At 42.6% G+C, this 23,478-nt stretch overlaps 1 protein-coding gene and 1 long non-coding RNA gene across 6 annotated transcripts in view; one reads left to right on the top strand and one right to left on the bottom strand.

Annotated features, from left to right (window-relative positions):
* LOC147034630 (uncharacterized) overlaps positions 1 to 12,862 on the top strand; it is a 50,221-nt gene extending 37,359 nt beyond the window's left edge. The window contains exons 2-4 of the long non-coding RNA XR_015059557.1: positions 8,368 to 8,415; positions 11,489 to 11,605; positions 12,048 to 12,862. This is a non-coding gene — a long non-coding RNA (uncharacterized LOC147034630). The remainder of the gene's footprint in view (positions 1 to 8,367; positions 8,416 to 11,488; positions 11,606 to 12,047) is intronic.
* CFAP184 (cilia and flagella associated protein 184) overlaps positions 1 to 23,478 on the bottom strand; it is a 202,794-nt gene that overhangs the window by 167,106 nt on the left and 12,210 nt on the right. Inside the window, exon 4 of one of the 5 annotated variants that reach the window (XM_085886470.1) lies at positions 22,892 to 22,991. The exons of the other annotated variants lie outside the window; for them this stretch is intronic. The gene's annotated coding sequence lies outside the window, so the exon portion shown is untranslated. The remainder of the gene's footprint in view (positions 1 to 22,891; positions 22,992 to 23,478) is intronic. 5 annotated transcript variants of the gene reach the window in all.

Genomic DNA, 23,478 nt, shown 5'->3' with positions numbered 1-23,478 from the left:
CTATGTACGATGCGCATTGACACGACATTATATTGTGATCAATAAAGCCTCCATCTCCTAAATTATGACAACACCATTTTATTACAGTGTTTAAGGGTGATGAATAAAACCGCTTCAGTAGTACTAAACTTCGAGATTTTTTTTTTAATGATCTTTAAAATCACTGGCAGAGTATCTGCCCGATGGGCAATCTTGTTTCAAGCCATGCAACACATTCTTCTGATGCATACCTTTATTTGGGTGGTGTACAAGCAACTGACTGCTCTGTATATGCAAAAAAAAAAACCAACCCATGAAGTTACGTCCATGAAGCAAAAACATACTTACTGATTATAATTAAAAATACCTCACTGCACTGGAAAACGTGGGGACAGGAATACTGTACTGTAAATGGTGGAGACTTGTAACATCCTCTCCCACCTGGAGGCGGTGCGACACGATACACATTTACATTGAGAATTTGCGTCCCCCCCCCCCAAACCACCGGCAAAGAAAATAAAAAACCTATACAATAAATGGGGTCATGCTGATCCTATGTAGCAAGTCTGGATGGAATTAGCCCACCACTGTAAGAGAAGCGTGACACACGCGCACGCACAAACACACACACACACACACACACACACACACACACACACACACACACACACACACACACACACACACACACACACACACACACACACACACACACACACACGTCCGTGAATTATAGTGAGGATAAGGGAAGAAAGGGGGAAGTGATTGTGAATTTAACATTCCATCTTTATTTACTTTTAACATTGTTCCTAACAAACGGGAACAGGAACAACACAGGCATGATAAGCTGAATGGCCTTCTCATGCGCCAAAAGTTCCCTTTGTATATTTGTGCAGCGTTCTCAAGAACGGGAGGAATTGGGAGTGGAGGACAGAGAGTTAGGGGTGATGGAGCATGGTGTTGGAAGAGAGATTGAGATGTTGGGAAAGGAGGGGGGAGGCATTGAGGACTTGGGAATGGAAGGGGGAGGGGAGCACAGAGTTTGGGTGTGGTGGTACGTGGAGGGGGCAGAGAGAGAGGACAGATTTGGGAGGGGGGTTGGGGACCTGAAGTCACATTTTACATTATGCATCATTTCCATGGGTCCCTGTAGAAAGACCATGGGTCACAAAGACCCAAATTTCCATTTGGGTCTTTGTGGTCCTGAAGGGTCTTTGGGGTCTTTAAGGGTCCTTGGAGTCGTCTCAGTCTTTGGGGTCTTTTTGGTTGTCAGGGCCGTTTGGGTCCTCGGGGATGTTTGAGTCTTTTGGGTCAATGAGATGGGGGTCTTTTAGCTCCTCAAGGTACTTCAGGTTACAATTGTAAATGACGTCAGGTCAGCTGTCCAACAAATGGGTGAAGAGCGGATATACATCCATACATCCATTATCACATACACTTGCTTCATATATACATTATGTTATTAAAATTGAAGTACTGTACAGTATATACATGGACATCGTGTTTGATGAACTCTCTAGTTTCTTAATGTCCTTGTCTTTTCTGAAAAATAAATGTAAACAATGACAACACAAAAGCTTGAAATATCAATTGACTACTCTGACTACTACTACGACTACTACTACAACTACTTTAATGGATCATATTATTCCAAAGTTCTTGTCAGATTGTTCAGGAAAAATTTTGGGCCCAACATTTTCACGAGCCACCGAACCAGGCCTAACTTTCAATTGGAGCCGATTTGGGCAGGAGTTTTGAATTTGATCAGTGTGCCAGCTACAATCTGTCTACACGCCCCAAAAGACACAGGAGGAAAATATACCATTGGATCCTCCAACTGAAACTATCAGATGGGACACTTAACACGTATCCAAAACATGACTTCTTATTCTTCTTCCGTATGAAGCACATGGCTGCGAGTAGCATAATTGGCTGAGGGGGTGCAGCCGTGCTACTGATGCAACACCCCCTGTAGGTTCTAGCTGGAATTTGGAATTTGTTCAATGTGCCGCCAGGGATAGCTCGCCTACTCTCAGCGAAGGGCACCGTGGGGTCTTCAACGTCCACCAACTAATGCTGACAGATGGGACACCCAGTTTAATATCCATCCAACCAAGGGATGGCACACACATTCATGCCTCTCCCATCCTGCGAGACACCTTGATAGCAGCTTCTAGCTGGGCCATGATGTGATTTGAACTATACTTCTCGGCCTCCTGCCAGCCCCGATAAGAGAGGAGAGGAGATTGGGACCATACTTTGTGCAGAGCGTTGGTGCTGCTTAAGCAGTCTCCTTGGCTATTGGGCACAATCCTGGACAAGTATCCACTCCGACACAGTATACCAGCATGCTGGCACTCATTTTGCTGACCTCAGAAGGATGACAAGCAGAGTCAACCCCACCTGGTATTAATTCAACAGCTGAGCAGGATTTGAACTCAAGACCCTCGGATACAAAGCCCACCACCCTAACCATTAAGCCAACACCAGGCATAGCCATAACAGACAGCACCTTAATGACAACACCCTGCATGCGAAGCAACAATCAGACAGTTTAGTCAAGTCACGAATGAAACCAAAGTTAGACGGTATAAAGGCAAGTACGCAACACTTGGGCCATCCTCTCGCTCAGCAACCGAAAATAGCAATCGTCTTAACATGAAATAAATCTAAAATTCAAGAAACGGAAAACCATAATCGGTTTGTCGACTCAAAAGTGGTTTAAGGTTTTTCAATAACATTTCATGCACAGCTGGTTTTTATTAAAAGGTTATTTCTGAGTTGAATTGAAGAGGAAAAAAAAAATTGACCGTAACTTGCCAGATCTAAGAAATATCTAAATTACCCTGTAGTCTTGCCATTATGATGAAGAAATTAAATGTAAACGTTGTTCCATTTAGTGTAAAATCCCTTAGGTATAACGTCATGTGCAAGTTTTGCTCAGTCATTGAAAGACGTCATAGGCCACTTTTCCGGATGATGTAATTCCATGCCATGAATGCTTTGACAGCAATACGGTGCTTCGTCTCAGTGGATGAAGGACGGAAAAGGTGACTGGATAATGTAACAAGGGAGAAGTTGGTTCACAACCAAGGGGAATTCCTATGTGACAAGATTACACAAAAGTATAAAGTTCAGGCCTTTGAGTTTACCGGACATGTGGAAAACTGCGCCAGTAGTTCGACTCAAAATCAGCAAATATTAATACCTGGGGCTTTCACCTCCTTTTAATCTGTCTCCAATATGCTTAATCTATGCAATGGCCCATATTTGTGGGAATATGATTTAATAAGAACAAAAATGAATTAAGTTTCTTCATGAATTCGTTGTGTTTTTGAAAATATACAACAAACGTAATGTGAAACATATATCCAAGTTAATACCATAACTCTCACCCTGTCACTCCAGAAGAATCACTCAACTAACACACCGATGCATTCCCCCGGTTGGCCACTGGAAGAGCAGCAATCTCTTGAACTTCGACGCCTTATCTCAGCTGTTACATCAGCAGGGTCAACCATATCACAAAGCTGCCCTCCAAAGCCAGGTGTAGATTAGACATCCTTCATCATTCTAAGTTATTCCTTGAAAAACAAGAACTACCCACAACCTGAAAGACCCTTATCCATAGCTCAATGGAGTGCTGCCCCCATCCCACCCCCTTCCCCTCATGAGCTGGTGCCACAGCATCACAGCATCAAAAGATCTCAACAATGTTGGTATCTCCTGCGATGAGGCTGAAGCACAAGGTCAGGCCAGGGGCCTTTCTTTTCTTTTACCGCCTCTGCTCTCTTAGGCCTCCGACCCTCCCCATTAACTTCAGGATGTATGCCTGATCCCAGTAAATTCCACCTGCTTAATCTTCCAAAATCCAGCCTCACTGCTCCCCACAACTCTTTTGTTCCTGTTTTTCACATTTGTGGAACCGCCTTCCTGAGGTTGTTTAATTAACTTGTCCCTTCAGGGCTTTGGGCATGCGGTGTGCCACCATCTTACATCACTGTCTCTCCCCCATCACGACTGGTGATCTCGTCGACCCTTATTGTGGTTATTTGTTCCTGCTCTGTTGTTTTAAATGCTTCAAGCAAGGAAAGAGCAAAAAACATGTTTTAAAGTCTTTGGGATGACTGCTTCCTTGCTTGAGGCTTCACATTTAAGAGGACAGAACAAAGACAAACAACCATAGGTTGGTAATAGTAGTGCATGTTTCGACTGGCCTTATTGCCTCTGCATGTGGCTTCAAGAATATGCAAAGAAGAGTGAAATATCATGTGAATTTAATGTTGTCCAGCTCTGCACTCTCTAATCTGACTCAGTGGTGTAATGGTTAGTGTCTGCTCGGAGTCTGGGAGGTCGGTTGTTCAAACCACAGCCGAGTCATACTAAAGACATTAAAAATGTGGGTGTTGCTTCCTTGCTTAACGTTCAGCATTTAAAAGGATAGAGCATAGGCAAACAATGCTGGGAAGGTAATGGCAAACCACCCAGTATAACCCTTGCCAAGAAACTGCTTTGGAAACTCTGCAAAGAGTATTGTCAAAAACACATCAAATTCAAAAAAATGTGCTCCCTAAATATGTTGCTCGATTAAATAAACTCCCTTCACTACAATTCCTCAACTCCCTCCACCCCTCCCCCATAACCACAAGTCTTCAACCTCCCCCTTTCTCAACCTCAACTCTTCACAACCACCACCCCAACCCCTCTCCACTCCAGGTTTCAATCCTCTCACCATTGCAAGTCCTCAACCCCCCAACCCTCAACATCCACTTTGACCCCCCCCCCCACACCCCCCCCAACCCCAACCCTCTATACTCCCCTCACTCTTTCTTCCCATTCTTCAAAGTAAAAGGGCATTCTTACAACATTACATATTGCTGCCTCATATACTCATTAAAATAATGGAATGTCTAACTCTCTTCCCCCATGCCATTACCAACTCTCACCTACTCCTACCTCCTTATAACCTGCTTTGCCACCTTCCCAACTTCTCCTTTCACCACATTCACAATCTCACGAGCTATGTCCTGAGGAAATTCAATGGAATTGCCACTATAAAGTGATTGTGAGTAGCCCAATTGTATTAACAAATGATCCAAGGTTAAATGTCTTCTTCATGATGGATACATGTACAACGTTAAAATTAAATAACGACAAAAATGTTAAATCCACAACCTCAGGAGATTCCATCATCTCATGATATGTGACAGAGGGAAAGACAGACAGACAGACAATCATCTCATATATAAGGCTCTTTCTAACCACTCACTCACTGACTGACATTAATGTTCAGTACATTCCGAGCGACATACAAAGCTGAAATTTTGCGCGTCGATGGACGCCGAAGCCAATACACCGTGAAACAGCACAGAACCATCGGAAAGCATCCGTAAATGAAAATATAAATAAATGAAAATAAATAAATGAAAAAATAAATGCAGGTGAGCAACCCGAGACAATGGAGAAGCACGGTGGTTCATTATTACTTACAATCTGCAAGCATACCCCGCTAGTACTATTATATTGATAAGGGGTTGACCTGTAATTCTAGTTATGAGCTATGTACTCAGATGGCAGCACAAAACAAGCCAAACTAAACCTTCCTTAAATCAATAATTGATTGAAAACTGCATTAAACTTGAAGGGAGAGAAAGAAGGGGTAGCAGGGGAGTGCGGGCAAAGAAAAACTGCAAAACTTTGCTCCGGTACAATGTGTTATACTTCTTTGATGATGGAACACATTACTACGTTTGACCACACATTGGGTTCAAACAAGGTTCCTTTTCCTTTGCCGTTATGAACGAGCCATAATAACTGTTGAAAACGTTAATTTGAGTCGTTTGGAAATACTTTTTTTTGTGTTGAAACAAGACTTGGCATTTCCCACCAATGCCATTCCAAAGGCTCTTCTGAGCAAATGGCATCCAAATGACACTGACACTTTGTCCTTCGAATTCCCTGTGAATGGGGGGTTCAAAGTGGCAAGGCACTGATCCGTGCTATGCCAAACCCAAGCGCATTTGTGCCATGTTCTTCGTTTCCGAGAAGGACGGAACGGGCGGTTTTCCATCGGTCTGAATAAATAAATTGTTAATAACTGTTTGAATGGCTGGGATGGCGCTTCATATGAGAAGCTGTCCTTCTCAGTGGATCTGGAGAGGAAGATGATTGAAATTTTCCTCGAACTGCATCCTCAATTCAGTAGTCGTACAAATGCCATGGATAACAAGGAGTCAACCTCTGCACATCATTTCCATAAATGAAATACGATGAAAGCAAAATTGATTTAAAATATCCGCTATTATAATCTTTCGCAACATGTAGCCTGTGTAAACGCAATTTCCATGCAGAAAAATACGAACCCAAGTGTCCAAAAAGTTATACGAGCCAGACACTCACACTAGTGCGAAGAACACCAATGTTATACTGATTGCTCAATATGTAAGCGTACACCAAACTCGGTGGCGTAATAAAGTGTCCACTCTGAGTTTGGAAGGTCAGTGTTTCAAACCTGGCAGTCACACCAAAGATTTCATAAATTGTATGTGCTGCTTCCTTGCCTGGCATGCAGCATTTAAATGGACAGAGCATGGACAAACAATGCTGGGTAGGCAATGGCAAACCAACCAGTTCCACCCTTGCCAAGAAATGCCAACATTTGTCTGCTATCACTGCATCACATAAAAAGGTGCAAAAATATATCCCCTTCACTACAGACCGATCAGCTTACTTCCAATCATCAGCAAGGTCATGGAATCCATCATCACAGTTGACATTAAATCATTCCGTTTCTCCAACAACCTCATCTCAGGTCATTAATTTGGATTCTGACCTGGTCACTCCACCTAGGACATGCTGCTTCTATTCACCCAAAAATGGATGGAGGCACTCAACGTCAGAGATGAGTTCAGGGCCATCTCTCTGACGTATATCGTGCTTTTGATACAGTCTGGCATCCTGCCTTGCTCTCCAAACTCTCTGCCTTTGACATTCAAGGCCACCGCCACACATGGCTTCCTGATTTCTTCTACTCCTGTAGCCAACGTGTGGCTCTCAACGGAATCCTTTCATTTCCTCTCCCTGTCAAGGCTGAAGTGCCACAAGGCAGTGTTCTGGGCCCAGTCCGATTCCTGATATTAATAAATGATCTCTCCGACACTCTGGACTCCACCCTTCACCGTGGCATCCCTCATCCTTCAGACAGGAAGGCTGCAGCCTCTTCCCTCTCTTCAGATCTTGAAAAAAAAAAAAATTCACTGGCTGTTCAAACACTTGGAATATGTCTTTCAATACAGACAAATCTCACTCTCTCTCCAGAAAGGAGCATTTGGCAAACCCTTCCATCTACTTTTTTCACAATCATCTTGAGGAGGTTCAGTCATTCAAACCACTGAGTCTCACCATCAGCCATGCTCTTTCTTTGGCAAACCACATTTCAAAGTTGGCCTCTAAAGCCAGTGACTGACTGGGCATCCTACATCGTACAAAGTCCTTCCTTGGCACATCTGAACTTCCATCCACCGACAAGGCCTTCATCCGCATCTTGATGGTGTACTGCTCTCCCCTCTTGGCTGGCTCCCCTGCCTCACATATTGTTCAGTTTGATGTGCTAGAAACCAAGGCCTTCAAGATTATCAGAATCTCCCATGATGAAGTTGAATGTATGGGCCTATCACTTCGCCACTGCAGACAGGACGGTGGTCTCTCATCGCAGATTGCCTCCTTTCTGGTCTTGCACCCTCTGCTCTTTCCGTACTTTGTCGCCTGCCCCCCCCCCCCACCCTCGGTTTCTGCAGGACACAGTCCATCATCAACTCTCTTCCGGTGAAGTTACCTAAATCTAGGATTACTGCTCACCTACACTCATTCGTTCCTCCTTTTCCCACCTGCGGAACCAACTTCCACATTCTCTTAAATCTTATTCCCCCCCCCCACCTCTCCTCACAAATCTTCAAGACAGCTGTTCACCACCATCTCAGATTGTCCCCAATCTCAGATCCTCACTAATCCAAAACCATGATCTTTTCTACCCTCGTGAACCCCACCCAAATCTCTCCTTCTTCCAAATTTCCAATTTTTCCTCCTGTATCCATCTTGTCCTTTCCGTATCCATCATTCTGTATCCATCTTGCCCATCCCATGCATCCTCTCCTTCCCCCATTCCTCCCCACACCTATTGTTTGTCCAAGTCTCCCTCTTGGCCTTCAACTCTGCTGTTGGTATTTCCCCCCTCTCTACTGTTCCTTTGTACTGTTGCATCCTCATCCATTTAGTGTACGAGTACTGGCTCTTCTACGAGCCTCAACTATGAAAGAAAAAAAATGCTTTGGCAGCACTGTTACTCTGATATATATACATATATAAATGTGTGTGTGTGTGTGTTTCCAGCCGTGTGCACGCAAGATGAGAGAGGAAAAACTACCTCTTCCTTACCAGGTAATTGTGTCTCCCCACCCCCCTCTTTCATTCCCAGTTTGTTCCCTTCCCCTTCTCGCTGTGTTTGAGGTTGGAGGCAGCTTTGTTTACTCCCTGCGTACTCTCCCTTCATTTGATCTCATTCTTCCTCCACATGTACCTCTAACTCTGCTGTTGCTGTGTTTCTTCCCTTTGCACGATTTTCTTCTTCTTCTTATATTATATTCTGGTCCATTCTGTGTTCTAGGTCTTCCACTAGTCTCGACTTCACATACAGAAAAATAAAACTACCATAATTTATTTATTTTACTTTTATGTTCGGCCACGGACTTAATGAACAACTTCTCATTACTTGCACTGTATTCTTCTTTAGCAGATGTGAGAATATAGAACGGAGTCCTCCCAAGGCCCAAAGTATCCAACTTCTTTTTACCATGATCACACTTCGAGGAACATATGTGATGGTTTGCTATTCTAATATATTTGATGAAAGGGTTATTTTCAGGATTTTCATCTGATTCTGACACTCTCCATTGGTAGTTTTGTCTTCATATTTCCCGGTACAGTTTTCAGCATTTCAGTGAAGTTCTGTTTTATCGCTCAAGTTGCTCCAACTATCAATCGCACAGGTGGTCGGCACTGATCAGCTTCCAGGTTCTGTTGACTTCGTTTTTCAGATCTTGGGGCTCACTTGGTCATTTTTCTAATTGTTGCATTATTTAGGCCAATGCGGCACACTTTCACAAAAAAAAACTGTACCAGTCCTCTCCAAATCAGCTCCTGCTGACGTCAGTCCTCACCAGGTGACCATTGTACAAGTTGGGTTGTAAATCAGAACTTTCAGATATTTTATCAACAAACACACACACACATCGCCTTGACGAGCAATGATGTCCTTTTCTTTTGTATATTTAAGTACGATCTCATTGACTTGTTTTCTATGTTCACGGTTGATGAGATGGTCACGTCGAATTGTGAGCGTTACTTGCTCGTTTTCAAAGACTGCTCTTGGTTCGTACTTCCATGACTTTCCTGGGGCTGGGGTATTGAAGCTTGGGCAGATGGGCTAGTGCATTAGTCTTTGCGTGTTATAGTTGTTCTAACATAAGCTTTTTGCATCTTGAAAAAAACTAAGCAACTCTTGCACATGCTGATGTCCACTCTATATCAGGCATGGTTGCTGTAAGAAGGTAGTCAAAAATTTATTACAAATCGTACAGAATATCTGTTCATTTAATTGTTCACTATAGTTATCATAACAAGCAGAGTAAGTATTTATATGTTACCATGATCAACGTCATTTGCTCATCCAGTAGGTGTCTTGACTGGATGGAAAATTAATTCCTTGTTTCTGTGGTTGGTTAACAACATCCCAATTTACAAGTCCTTTTAAAGTAATTCTGTTTGGAACCACAATGAACCACAGTCAAACATTGTGAAATAAAATTAATGATATAAAATTCATTCTTATATTGAGGCATTCAAAAAAGAACTCAGAAACACAACCGACGAAGAAACAATCGTGTTTTCATTTTCAAATAATATATCAGCAAATATGGGTGATTAACAAGAAGAAATATTTTCTTACTAATCAGATGTAGTTGCATATTTATTGAAAGGGCCCAACAGGATGGCGCAGAGGTAGTGGGCCATCTAATCTGGGTTCGATTCCTGACCCAAATACAAACTGATTGGTATTTCAAAGGAGGTGGGAATAATACTCAGGGCTGTTAAAGTAGTAGTAGTAGTAGTAGTAGTAGTAGTAGTAGTAGTAGTAGTAGTAGTAGTAGTAGTAGTAGTAGTAGTTTTGTTGAAAAGGTTTGAGATGTTTCGAGGCTTGTTTGTGCTCAGGGTGCAGGAAAGCTCAGGCAGACATGTTTCCTGTTTAATCATAGTAGTAAATATTAAATAACATGTAAAGTATTGCAGTCTTAGACTATCATGAATATGTCCTTCATAGCCCTTTTAAATTGCCTGAATGTGTGTTTTCATTCGTATCAGGAAAATGAAAGTATTTCCAAAAAAAAAAAAGAGGAAATGGTTCACTAAATATGCATGAAAGCTCCAGGAAATAATCTATTTTTTTTCGACAGTTGCTATCCTGTATTTGCTCAAGTTAATGTAACTTAAGTTTTCTGAAGGCCTCAGTGTCAGAAGATAATCAATCGCTTTCATCAGGTTCTTCGAAACGTTCCTATTTCGTGTTCAGAACTCTTACAGGCTGCATATTTCATCCACTCCCCGTGAAACCTTGTCATTAACCTTCCCAAGTTTAAGATTTCAACTTATCGCCATTCCTTTGTCTCCATCTTTACCATACATGGAGGCGTTTCCCTGTGTTCGTACAATCATTAACTTCCCTCCATCCTCTCCGGGCCGTGGCTCAATACAATCAGACGTGTCGACCTCTCTATCAACAGTCATTTATTCATTAACAGTCATCGGTGCTTCTCTGGCAAGTTTCTACTGGCCTATCTATGATCCTGTTCTTCCTTTTAGTAATCTGAATGGCGTGTAATGGTGTGTTTCAATTTCAATGAATGTACATCACGAATCACGACAAATGCAATAGAACTCACAAAGTGTGAAACTTGACGTGGTGGAGAAAAACCGGCCTACGGAGTTTGGAACTCACAACTTTGGAAACACTTAACTTATTCATCTTGTTCATTAGTGTTGTATAACTGTGTTGTAAATCAGAACTGTCAGATGTTTTATAAACTATTTGTGTCATTGATAACAACAGGGAAGCTCTCACTTATTTTTACTCACTTACTCACTCATTTAATCTCACTTTTCAGAATATAACAACATAATAAATGAACTGCATGAATACCCTTTAATATAAAATGACTATAAACAGTCATACTTGGAATTATAAGACGCACAAGCTCTGCATATCCGTCAGTTCACTGATGGGATAAATCGAAAGACAGCATGTTGCTCTTCTCAAACGCATAACACGTCTATCTGTGAGTCTCAATGAGGATGTTGGTTGATGGGATGGCCTAGCCATAGATGGCCTATGCATACTCGCCTCTAAGCTGTTTAGCCTGGGTTCAAATCCTGACCCAGCTGTGAACTTGTTTCCCAGGCAGGGTGATTCATCAATGTGTGTGCTGTCCTTGGTTGGACGTTAAACTGGGCGTCTTGTCTGCCAGGATCCATTGGTGGATGTTAAAGATCCCACGGTGTCCTTCGTAAAGAGAAGGTGAGCTATTGCCAGGACAGTTGACAAATCGCAAATTCCTGCCCTAATCAGCAGAGAGCATTGCATCAGTAGCACAGCCACACCCTCAGTTAATGATGCTACCCCACAGCCTAGTGCTGCAGAAGAATGAAGAAGAATGAGGATGTAAAATGAAAATGTGAAATTAGAACAGCAATCAGTAGAGTGCATACCTCCGCCTAGCTGAACAGGTAACGTTTTGGATCCGGACAACAAAATTTAATTGGTTTGTTCTTGTCACCCACCCATCTCATCCACCATTTTTCGTCCGAATCTGATCACAACTTTTTGAAATATCATGCTATATATTATTTTTGTCAGGTCAAGCCAGATTAGATCTGTGACTTGCTAAAGGCACAATGTAAACCTGTACTGAACCATTTCATGGTCGGGTTGTCAGTGACTAAACCGTCTCCCCCACCAGGTTTTCAGGTGTGGAGGATGTATGGATATGGACACCAAGCAGGATTAAAGCTGGAGTTGTGTCCAATAAGCTGTTTCCCATGATAATCGACGAGCGTATTATGAGACGAAGGATTCGTCACTCCTTGGGCATCGTTTCCCTGGTCTCTGTATATGCTCCGACTGAGGCAAGTTATCTCACCATGAAGGACACATTCCATGCCGTGCTTGAGCCTGTAGTTGGTCAATGCCCCAGGTGAGATACTCTTCTTGTCTTGGGGGATTTCAATATAATCGACTGACACTGACAGGAATGGTTATGAGACATGTGTTGATCCTATTGGGTCTGCAACTGTGAGCCAGAATAGTACTAAGTTCCTTGACTTTGCAAGAAGTCATGGACTTAGAGTGGCAAGTTCATGGTTTCAGTGCCCACAGGCTCATCGTAGACTTCGTATTCCTATGCTGACGGTGTGGCAAAGGAGATTGACCATGTGCTCGTTGATGGTCACTGGAGAATGATGCAGAACTGCAAAGTCCACAGGAGTGCTCAGTTCCTCAAAACTGAACACCAGATTGTTGTGGCAATTGAAGTTGCAGTTTAAATCAGGGAGAATGATACCATCCCAGCCTAGGCTGAATGTTGGCAAGCCCAAGGATGTGAGGGTATCTGAGTAGTTTGCAAACAGGCTGAGTGGGGATTTCAGGGATCTTCAGGGTGCTTTGGGGAATCCTGAATAGTTGTGGAGTGCCTTCAATACTACCACCCTTGAGGTTGCTAGTGGATGTCTTGGAACTCACCGTAGGGTGAAGGAGAATTTTATCTCTCCAGGCACACTGAATACCATTGACCAAGACTCACAGGGCCAAGCTTAATGGCAGAGCAAAGCTGTTTAGGGAGTTGAAGCATAAAACTGTACATGCACTGAGGGTGGACAAGGAGGAATATGTGCAAGGAATCTGTGAGGGGGTAGAGCATCACCTGTGGTGAAGAGATTGCCAGTTACAGGGGAATTCGTGCATTACGTTTCTCCAAGTCCATCGCTCAGTGTACTGCAGTTAGAGTGAAGGGTGGTGGGCTCTTGATAGAGGAGTCCGAAGTGAAGGCCCGCTGGGCCGGTTACTTTGAGCGGCTGTACAAGGCAGACCGACAAGCTGTTGAGTTGCATGTCAGGGGTATCACTATTCCAATTGCTGACCCACCAATCAACTGTTATCCACCTTCGTTTGTGGAAATACAGAATGCGGTGAACCGGTTGAAATGGGGTAAAGCGCCCGAGATCTGTGGCATCCATGCTGAACTTCTAAAGTCTGGTGGAAATACTAAACTTGTGTCATTGCAGGCAGTTCTCTGCTCTGTTTTGGAACAAAGGCATCATCCCAACTGACTGGAAGAGGGGTCTTGTTGTCCCTCTCTGGAAAAGGAAAGGTGATTGCCAGGACTGCAACAACTACCGAGGGGCGATGCTGCTCTCAGTGCTGGGCAAGGTCTTTGTTCGGATAATTATTGATCGAGTTAGCCACCACCTGCTTGAGCATCAGCGCCTATAGCAGTCTGGCTTTACACCAGATGTCAATGATTGACCGTATCCTTGCTCTTCGGGTTCTCACCGAATGCAGATGAAAGTTTCGGCAGGGGCTGCTTGCAGCCTATGTTGATCTCTGCAAAGCGTTCAATTCAGTAAATCGGGATGCACTCTGGAGGATTCTTCATGGGGTGCCGATCAATCTGATGTCTTAACTATACTCTTGCACTCAGAGTGCTGTGAGATGTGGTGATACTATCTCTGACTTATTTCCAGTTGTTACTGGAGTTCCTCCAGGGTGTGTACTGGCCCCTACACTTTTCAGCACTTGTATGGACTGGATTCTTAGGAGGATGTCGGAGAGATCAAGCTGCAGTGCATCGTTGGGAATGTCAAGATCTCTGACCTTGATTTCGCAGATGATGCAGTCATCTTTGCGGAGACTCTGGATATCCTTGTGGGGGGCTTCAAGGTGCTGAATGAGGAGTCGGTGCAGCTGGGATTCAGGGTTTCCTGGGTCAAAACTAATATACAGGCTTTCAATGACATCTTGCATGTTCCTATCTTGCCTGTACCTGTTTGTGGTAAGCATGTTGAGGTCACAAAGTGATTCACTTACCTTGGCAGTGACATTCATATCTTTGCTGGCTGTGAGCCAGAGGTGAATAAACGTCTGGATCGGGCCTGGGGAGTCATGGATTCACTGGATTATGGGGTGTGGCATTGTCGGTACCTGTGCTGGACAAAAGTCTGAGTCTTCAGGTCCTTGTTGCTTCAAGTCTTGCTCTGCGGATGTGAGACTTGGACTCTGACCAGGGATCTGAGACAGAGACTAAACTCATTCTGAATGAGGTCTCTTCAGAGAATCTTTAGCTGTCGCTGGTCATACTTTGTGTCCAATAAGTGGTTGCTGAGAGAGACTCAGATGAGATTTGTAACCTGTATAGTCCGTGAGCATTAGCTGCGGCTGTATGGACATGTGGCTCGTTTTCCTGATGCTGTTCCTGCTCATCAGATTCTCTCAGAAAGGGAGCCTTGTGAGTGGAGGAGGCCACTGGGCCAAACTTGTGCCTCATGGTTGCAGCTAGTTGACTGGCATCTGAAGGAGATTGGGATAGGCCACGCATCTTCCTGTGGGATGACCAGACGGAGGCCCATGGAATGGGAGATCCCCTTCTGTTTTTGTGGATGTGCTGACATCCTTGTGGACATCCCGCAGAAAGTGGATGCAGTGATGTGCTGCTCTGGCACATGCTCCCGTTCCTGACCTGACCTGATCATTTTTGGCCCCCCATCTCTCAATGGTGAAGAATCATTTTTATAAATATAAAAAAATTCTCGAATCTGGATCTAGATTTGGATCTTCACCAAAATCGATTCGATTCGGCATTGTCACACACCCAACATTGACAACCATATTTCGTCTGAATCAGTCCACAAACTTTTTGAGATATCCTGTTCAGACAGACAGACAGATGGGGGTGAAAACTTAACCTCCAATGACCTTCGGTGGTGGAGGTAAAAATAATCTTTACAACACATAGTTGTTGTTGCTGCTGCTGTCATGGCAGTAATAGTTGTTGTTTGGGTACTCCTTCCATGTAACAGTAAATATTTTTCTATTGCTCTGAGAAGTATTACTGTACATAATTTTGTTCGCTTCTTCCATGTCTGTCACAACTTATTCTGAAGGGGTGCTGCTGTCATACTGTTGAAAGTGCTATGTTAAAGCTCTATGTCCTGCTTCTTTCTCTTCTCTCCTGGAAAGACAGATTTTCAAAACAGGAATTTTTATGATTAAATGGACACTAATTTTGGCTCCAAGTAATTTAACTTTCCAACCAATTAAATCGATGATTATCTTTCCAATGGTACCATTTTCTTATTATACTAGCAAACACTAACCGCCGCTTCGCTGATGGGTTTATGAAAGGGGAGGGGGGGAGAAAAAGAGTAGGAAGAGAAAGAGAGGGGTGAGAGTAAGCAGGTGGAGGGGGAAAGAGAGAAGAGGGAGGGGGTGCAAGGAGGTAGAGGGAGAAAGGAGGGGTGGGGGAGTGAGGAGGTGTGGGGGAGCGAGGAGTTGTGGGGGAGTGAGAAGGTGTGGGGGAGCGAGGAGGGTTGGGGGACCAAGGAGGGCTGGACATAAACACCGGGCGGACGTGTCCAGAGCCAAACACAACCCAGACATGAGGCCAAAAAAAAAAAAATGTTGCATTGGCGTAACGGGTCAATGAAAAATAGGGTAGGTAGGTCGGGATTTTTTTTTTTTAAATAAATCCCTCCCAAAATCTCCCTCGGCTCGAGTACCCCCCCTTTTTGTCGGCCCCCCCCACTCAAAAAAAAAAACTAGTCCAGTAAACCTTGCCTAAATCGAACTTGCACAAGTCGAATAATCGCCTAAGTCAAAGATCTTATCAAGTTCTCTTCTCTTTATATTCTTTTGTTTTTACACCTTTAAATCTAAGCTATTTCTTCAGTCCTAACAGATTCGACTTAGACAAGGTTGACTGTAGTTTTTACAACAGCCAGTGGCGTACTGTCGTACATGGTAGACAAAGCATTGGAGGGGCAGAGCATTGTTCACGAACAACACTCTGCCCCTCCAATGCTTTGTCTACTGAGTACGACGGTACACCACTGACAACAGCTCTAAGATGTGTAAATTCTATCGTCAGATGCCAGGAAATCCCATATGAAGACCCTTTAAATATTTTTTTTTTCCCTGGGGGAGGCCCCCCAAACTTCCTGCTGGGGCTCGGGCCTTTCGCCTTTGGCGGATGAAGCCCCCCTTTCCCCAAGATCCTGAATCAGCCCCTGCCAAGCCTGAGATATCTCAGGCACCATCTCCAGGGGAATACACAAGATGCTGGTTTATAGCCTTTTCGGTGCTGTTCACACATATATCAACATTTTTAACAGCAAATACAGTGAACTCTGCCGAAGTCAAACCTCTCTAAGTCAAATAATCGCCCAAGTTGAAGTAATTTTTTTAACAAATCATGCAAAACATGTCTTTACCTCTGGTAAGACAAATTTCTTTTTCCGATAGAAGATAGACACCTTTTCCGCCGCCAAAACGTCCGAAAAGGACCCTCCATCACTGCTAGACGCTTGCACGGAGGAAAGTATTGGAGCAGTGTCACAATTTACGTCTGCAATTCCCTGAATGATATCTCCAAGCCTCGCATCTTTGTCGCATTTTCGTAAGACGCTGAACAGTTTTTTAGGCCCAAGCATGCCAGTAATCTTGATAGAGTACGCGGCCATGTTGGAAACAACAGACGACGTACTGATCGAGCGAGGCGCAATATCTCTCCCTCGTACAGATGATATGCAGAGCCGTTTCGCACACACACACACACGCAGCGAGCTAAACTATGACATATGCATAGCGCAGCGTGTAGCGGGTTCTGTCTGAAACACTTCCGGGTTTTTGCGATCGCGATCGCAATCAACAAGATACTTGATATCGATAAAAAAAAACCGTAGGGTCGGCGGAATTTTTAGGGTCGGGCAGGTTACGCCAATGCAACATTTTTTTTTTTTTGGCCTAACTGGAAGCAAACACCATTCAGACACCTCTAGAGCAAAGCTGTTCAGAGACAAACACCACCCGGACGCGTCTGGAGACAAACAATGCTTGGACACGTCTGGAGACAAACACCACCCAGACACACACACAGACACACAGAGACAGAGACAGAGACAGAGACAGAGACAGAGACAGAGACAGAGGGAGGGGAGTTAGCAGAGAGTTAATGTTATGCTTCATGAAACGCGCGCACACACACACACACACACACACACACACACACACACACACACACACACACACACACACACACACACACACACACACACACACACACACACACACACACACACACACACACACACACACACACACACACACACACACACTTAGTGCTTGCCCGATATCTGCAATTCTTCAGGAATCAGGAGATTGGAGTCAGTGTGGTTACTGACTACAATAAGTACTGTATACAGTATGTACTATCTTGTGTATAACGTGGTCCACGCAAACTTGATAAGTTTATTTTAAAACATCCGTTTTTCACCAGATTTGCTTTGATTCAATGTAGAGCACCTCGCAAAACCGCCAAAAATATCGACACAGATCTGTCAGACACCATGATAAGCATTCCCTCTAAGGGATAGAGCACAATGTCAAGCAGTGAATGCATTAAATCATAGAGCTCAATGAAGATGGTTAATTTTGGCACATTCCCAAATATTTTGTTCACTCAACATATTTTCCAAACAGTAAAAAAAGACAAGTTCAATGCTTTGGAAATTTCACATTTTCTTGTGTATACATGGAGAAGGAGGGACATGGCCTTGCTTGCTTAAAGTAAATAGGTACATAGTCTGGCTTGGTTATAAGACCCATTATTTATTTAACTGCCCAGATTTCACTCCAGATTGACACTTATCTAGTTTGGACAATATCCAATCTTCAAAGCTGAAATAATATTTCCATGATATACTTCAATTAATCCGTGAGAGTAGATCATGGAAAATTGTATCACAATGCATGAAATCGCTCCAAGCTCCTAATTTGACAATGATAGCAATTACAAAAGCGATGCATACAGCGATTCGTAGCGATGATGAACAGGCCTTCGATAATATGAGTGAGGAAAGTGGGAAAAAAACTTTATCGTTAAGAAATCATTGTGGCCTTTGCCAAGTGAAGGTATGGTTGAGCAGGCCAAAAAACTTTGCGGCTTCAGACCCTAGCGTGGTAACCCAGGATACACCTTAAAACCCAAGAGAGCGAGGTGGCAGAGGATGGTGCCTGATAAAATTTATAATTAAATGTGGCCATTATAGTGGGGCAACTTAGCATAACAATTGTGTATTTTGTGAGGAAAGCACCAAATTTGGAACACTAGTAGCCTATCATATTATGAACAGATTTGGATATTGGGCCATCTCAAATTCAGCCGCTGATGGCTGTGGCAGCCATTTTCCACTGCCATCAAAAATTTTGAGATGGCCCAATATCCAAGTCTGTTCATAATATGATAGGCTACTAGTGTGCCAAATTTGGTGCTTTCCTCACAAAATGCACAATTGTTATGCGATATTTAGGTAAGTTGCCCCACTATTAATTGTCTTCAAAAGGGGCATTTTATTTAACCCAAACCCCCAATTTTTAGTCATGCACCTTCTTGGAGTTTTCTTAGCGTGCCTGCAAAGTTTCAAGCTGCTAGGTTTTATAGTTTTGGAGTTATGGAGGAGACACACTGACACACACACACTGACACACACACACTGACACACACACACTGACACACACACACTGACACACACACACTGACACACGCACACACACACACACACACACACAAATATTATATACTGAAAGAGATAATAAAATGTAGGTGATGGCTTTTAGTTTTCAATCTTCACATTAATAATGAAAAGATATCTTTATCAAAACGATGATACATTACTTGAAATATGATTAACACACGATTACATTTACAGTTTCATCACAACAAGGAACCATCAATTAATAAAACACAATCACTTACACTAACCATCATTGCCATATCTGATAAACCATTTTGAAAATGGTGTGTAACATGTTTTGGATATCGTTTTGATTTGGGATAGTTCAAAATGTAGTTTTGCTTCTTCACACATGAACCCTCTGTATGTGTTCTCTTTGTGTTATTTACTCTTCAGTCCTGTTGACTTTGATGTCAAGCCTTGTTCAAGTTTGATGTTTTTAATTTGCAAAAACAACAACACAAAAAAAAGACACACACACACACACACACACACACACACACACACACACACACACACACACACACACACACACACACACACACACACACACACACACACACACACACACACACACTTAAGTATTCTGGAAAAGTATTGTTGTGAGCCACAGACGTTGACCAACAGCTATAATTATTCACAAAAACTGAGCCGTTGAAATTCAATGCAAGCTAAATGGACATATAGTAAAGTACAAAACAGGTCAAAGTGAAGATTCAAATTGAACCTCAGAACCTTCAACAATCATCTTAATCACAATGGCAGCAGAAGCCATCTTGGCCTCTTCACCCCGACCCAGTTAGCACCAATGCTGAAGCCTGGCAGATGAGCTTCATCTTCAAAATCATCCCAGAGAAGATTCTTGACAATACCAATGAATTGATTTTCTTTTTCCCCATTATGAGATGTCAAATGAACCCATGGGATATGTCAGAGCGAGTGTACTGGCCTATGAGATGTCTCATCTGGGTTCGACATTTCCTCCATGATTTGTTGTGCCATCAACAAAAGTGTCTTTCCTTTCTTTCATATTCGGTTGGTGTTTATATAATTTATTAAAATAATAACTAATTACAGTTGCAATCTACAGACTGTCCTGTGCATACCGAATGTACAAGGTGCGTGTGAAAAGTTCCTCCATATGGAGTAAATATAATGAAGTAACAGCCATGTAAATGTGGCTTCTCCATAGTTTTTACAATTTTGATGAATTTTTTTTTCTCCAAAAGAAAATTATTATTTTATTACTTTTAAATTTTTATTATTATCGAAACTGCACAATAATCATCATTTAAAGATCCTTAGTCAATGCCAGGAAAACTGAATTTCCCACCTCTCGTTCTTTCTTCATTTGAATCTGAGAAATGAGACAGCAAATGATATGACGTTCGTGTGGACAATCCTCGTTGAAAGTTCATTGGTTACAGGTTTACAGAGCAGTTAATAAACTAAAGCCAGTGGGTCAGAAGATAAGAATTTAGATTTTTTCCCACGAATTCTGAAGATGTAAACAAGAGGCAATCATTTATTAGCCAATGTACAGACTGACATCTGCAGACTTACAATTTTCAGTCACGCAACGAAAACAAAGTGATGGACAGCGTGTCCTTTAATTGAATTCAACTGGCAAAAACGTCAACCAAAGTATTAACAAACACAACCGCATGGCAAGGTGTGTTGTCATGCTTGTTTGTGTGAGGTGTGTTGTCACCTTGCTGTTGAATCAAAGCTGTAAATGCAGTACTCTATAAAATGTCACAGTAAGATAGATATCATTCCAGAATTCTTTGTGCGTTGATTGTAAACTCCGAAAGCAAATATCATGTGGAAAGATGAGGCCCCCCCCAGGGCCCAAAGTTTCCATCTTGTTTTCTTTTTCCGATTATACTTCAATGATGGAGTTGTGATGCTTCTCATTTCAGCTCAGAAGCATTTTCAGATGTTCTGCATCATATTTGTGCTCAAGAGCTCTTATAAGAATGTTCACTGAACTTGGAACAGCTTCCATTTTTATCGTTTTTGGAAGGAAAAGATTGTCCATGCAGATGGAGAGGGTGTATTTCATGCTCAAGTGCTCTGCAACAATGCTGTTGGGAATTAATCCCAAAGGGTGGATTCACAAGTCAAACGTCTGTTGGGAAATTTGATCTGTCCATAACCATTGAACTGATGATCTGATCACAATTAACTATTCTAGGTTATAGGCACTCGTTTTCCCTACGTTGACATGGATAATTATGCCATGAAGAAATATCAGTATAAGCTAAACCCAAGTATGAGGGCCATATGTGTTGTCTCTAATTTTTGCCTTAAATACAAAATACAACACAAGAAATGAACAAGCAAAAGAGCAATCGGATATTGCAGACCCTCGCCAGGACTTTTTTGTAGTGTTTGTGCACTGGTGTGTTACATAATTAACAAGCAAAAAGCAAAGATGGAGTCATCAGGAGGAACATGGATACGATTTGTGTTTCAGCTGCTACTCCACTACCCTCAAAACCGTCCAGGCACAGCCACCTGAGCTTTTATTCGAAATAAAATAAAACAAAATAAATAAATAAATAAAATAATAATAAAAAAAGAAACCATATTCTAAATATAAAATAATTCTGGCTGCCACACCATGCATCCAATGAGGTTGAAATTTCAAACATGTATTCCCCATCACCACCAGATCATAATTGTGAAGTTTAACTTTGATTGATTCAGCGGTTCAGGAGAAGGAATTTATTTTTAATTTTTGCTCAATCCAATATGGCTGCCAGACCAAGTGACTTATTAATTATTTGTGAATACCCTGGTAGCCCCAAGGCTTGGAGAACATTTGTGCGAAGTTTCCCCTTAATCTGTCCAACCGTTCTGGAGAAGATTTTTATAAGTTTTAGGGTAAATCCAATATGGCTGCAAAACATGTGACCTATGACATCATATTGTGAACCTTTTATTCCTCATGGATAGTCGGTCATATGTGTGAAGTTTTGCCTTGATCTGTTCAGTCATTTCAGAGAATAAGATTTTTTTTATTAAAAAAAATTAAAAAATATGGCTGCCAAATCACATGACCGATGACGTGGTCAATTTTTTTTTCTGTGGACCATTTTATCCCTCAATGTCCCTAAAATGTAGCATTCTACATATGCAATTATGACGTCATAACAAAGGCACCTCTGACGTCTTAAAAAAAAAAACTCCCCATGAGGAGTACTTGACATGTGCCAAGTTTCAATTTTTTCCTTGGTGCGGTTTCAGAGAAAGAGTTCCAAAGTTTTTCCATTTTTCCAACATGGCTGCCACACCACGTGAACTATGATGTCATAATTATCATCAAAACATTCTACTTGAGTAGTCCCTCCTTTGGTGAAAATTTCATCTCAATCCAACAAGCGGTTGCGGAGAAAAACACTGGAGTTCTGTGCGGACAAACAAACAAACCAACAAATGGACAAAAGGACCCAAATGCAATACCCTCTCCTTCGGCGAGGGGAAAAAGAAAAGAAGAGAAAGAAAAGGGAAGGGAAGTGGGGGGTGACACAAACCTGCAAGTTAGAGGTTTGGGTTGGTGGGGGGGGGGGTGGTTCATGTTAATAATGGGTAGAAAAGATCGTGGTGCAGAGATAATGGCACACTTACATTGAACTATCTCATCTGGGTTCGATTCTCTGCCAGAATATAAACCATTGGGTTGGTGTTCACATACAGGAAATTGCATCACAAAGTGTGCTGTCCTTCAGATGGATATTAAGCTGGTGTCTGTTCTGTTAACATGAGTTTGGTGCAAGTGAAATATACTGCCCTGGAGGGTAAACCAATGGTGAATCATGCAGTGTACTGCTTGCCTAAACCTGCCTATTGTGGGAATAGAGAGTGAGAGAGAGTGAGAGAGAGTGAGAGAGAGTGAGAGAGAGTGAGAGAGAGTGAGAGAGAGTGAGAGAGAGTGAGAGAGAGTGAGAGAGAGTGAGAGAGAGTGAGAGAGAGTGAGAGGAATGACAATGAATAATGATCGAATATGAATATGTACCGGGCAGAGATGAGGGATGATATGAGATGTTGGTGTACAGCCAACTTGAAGGCTTGGAGGGAAGAGTTGGATTGAACAGCCTGTCAGGCGGTCCCACAAACTGGGAAAAATTAAGGAACAAAAAAGTGAGAGTCCAAACTCAGCGTTAACAATCATATTCACATAATAATCAACAAAAGTAGCTGCCACAAACAGAATTGGTATGGAAACCAATTCTCTTTGTGGAAGCTACTTTTACAGAATGATTGTCAAAGTCTTCTATCATTCTGTGATTGGGCAACTTGTCATGAACAAGCACATGACTGATTCAGCAGCTGGACACCTGGATGCATCGGCTCCAGAACAGACTCCACACTTTTGTCTGAAAAGCAAAATGCTGCTCATAGTCATTTCCTTGCCAATCCTCTCTGCCTGTTCCCTTGAGGTTGTGAAACAGGAGATGGCAGGACATCACCTGGGAATTGGCACTGGATTGGCTCAAAACAATTGCACTGGTGCGTCAAAGCCTTACAGAAGCAGCTTAGTACAGGATGTTTTACACTATTTCCTGCAAAGGAATCCAACTGTTACACCTTCGTAGTTCCTGT

Source organism: Eptatretus burgeri, chromosome 1, assembly GCF_056783735.1.
Source record: "Eptatretus burgeri isolate ZD-2024b chromosome 1, Ebu_testis_v1, whole genome shotgun sequence".
In the NCBI taxonomy this organism is placed as follows: Eukaryota; Metazoa; Chordata; class Myxini; order Myxiniformes; family Myxinidae; genus Eptatretus; species Eptatretus burgeri.
The sequence above is the reverse complement of the archived record's forward strand: the minus strand, read 5'-3'. Positions and strand labels throughout refer to the sequence as shown.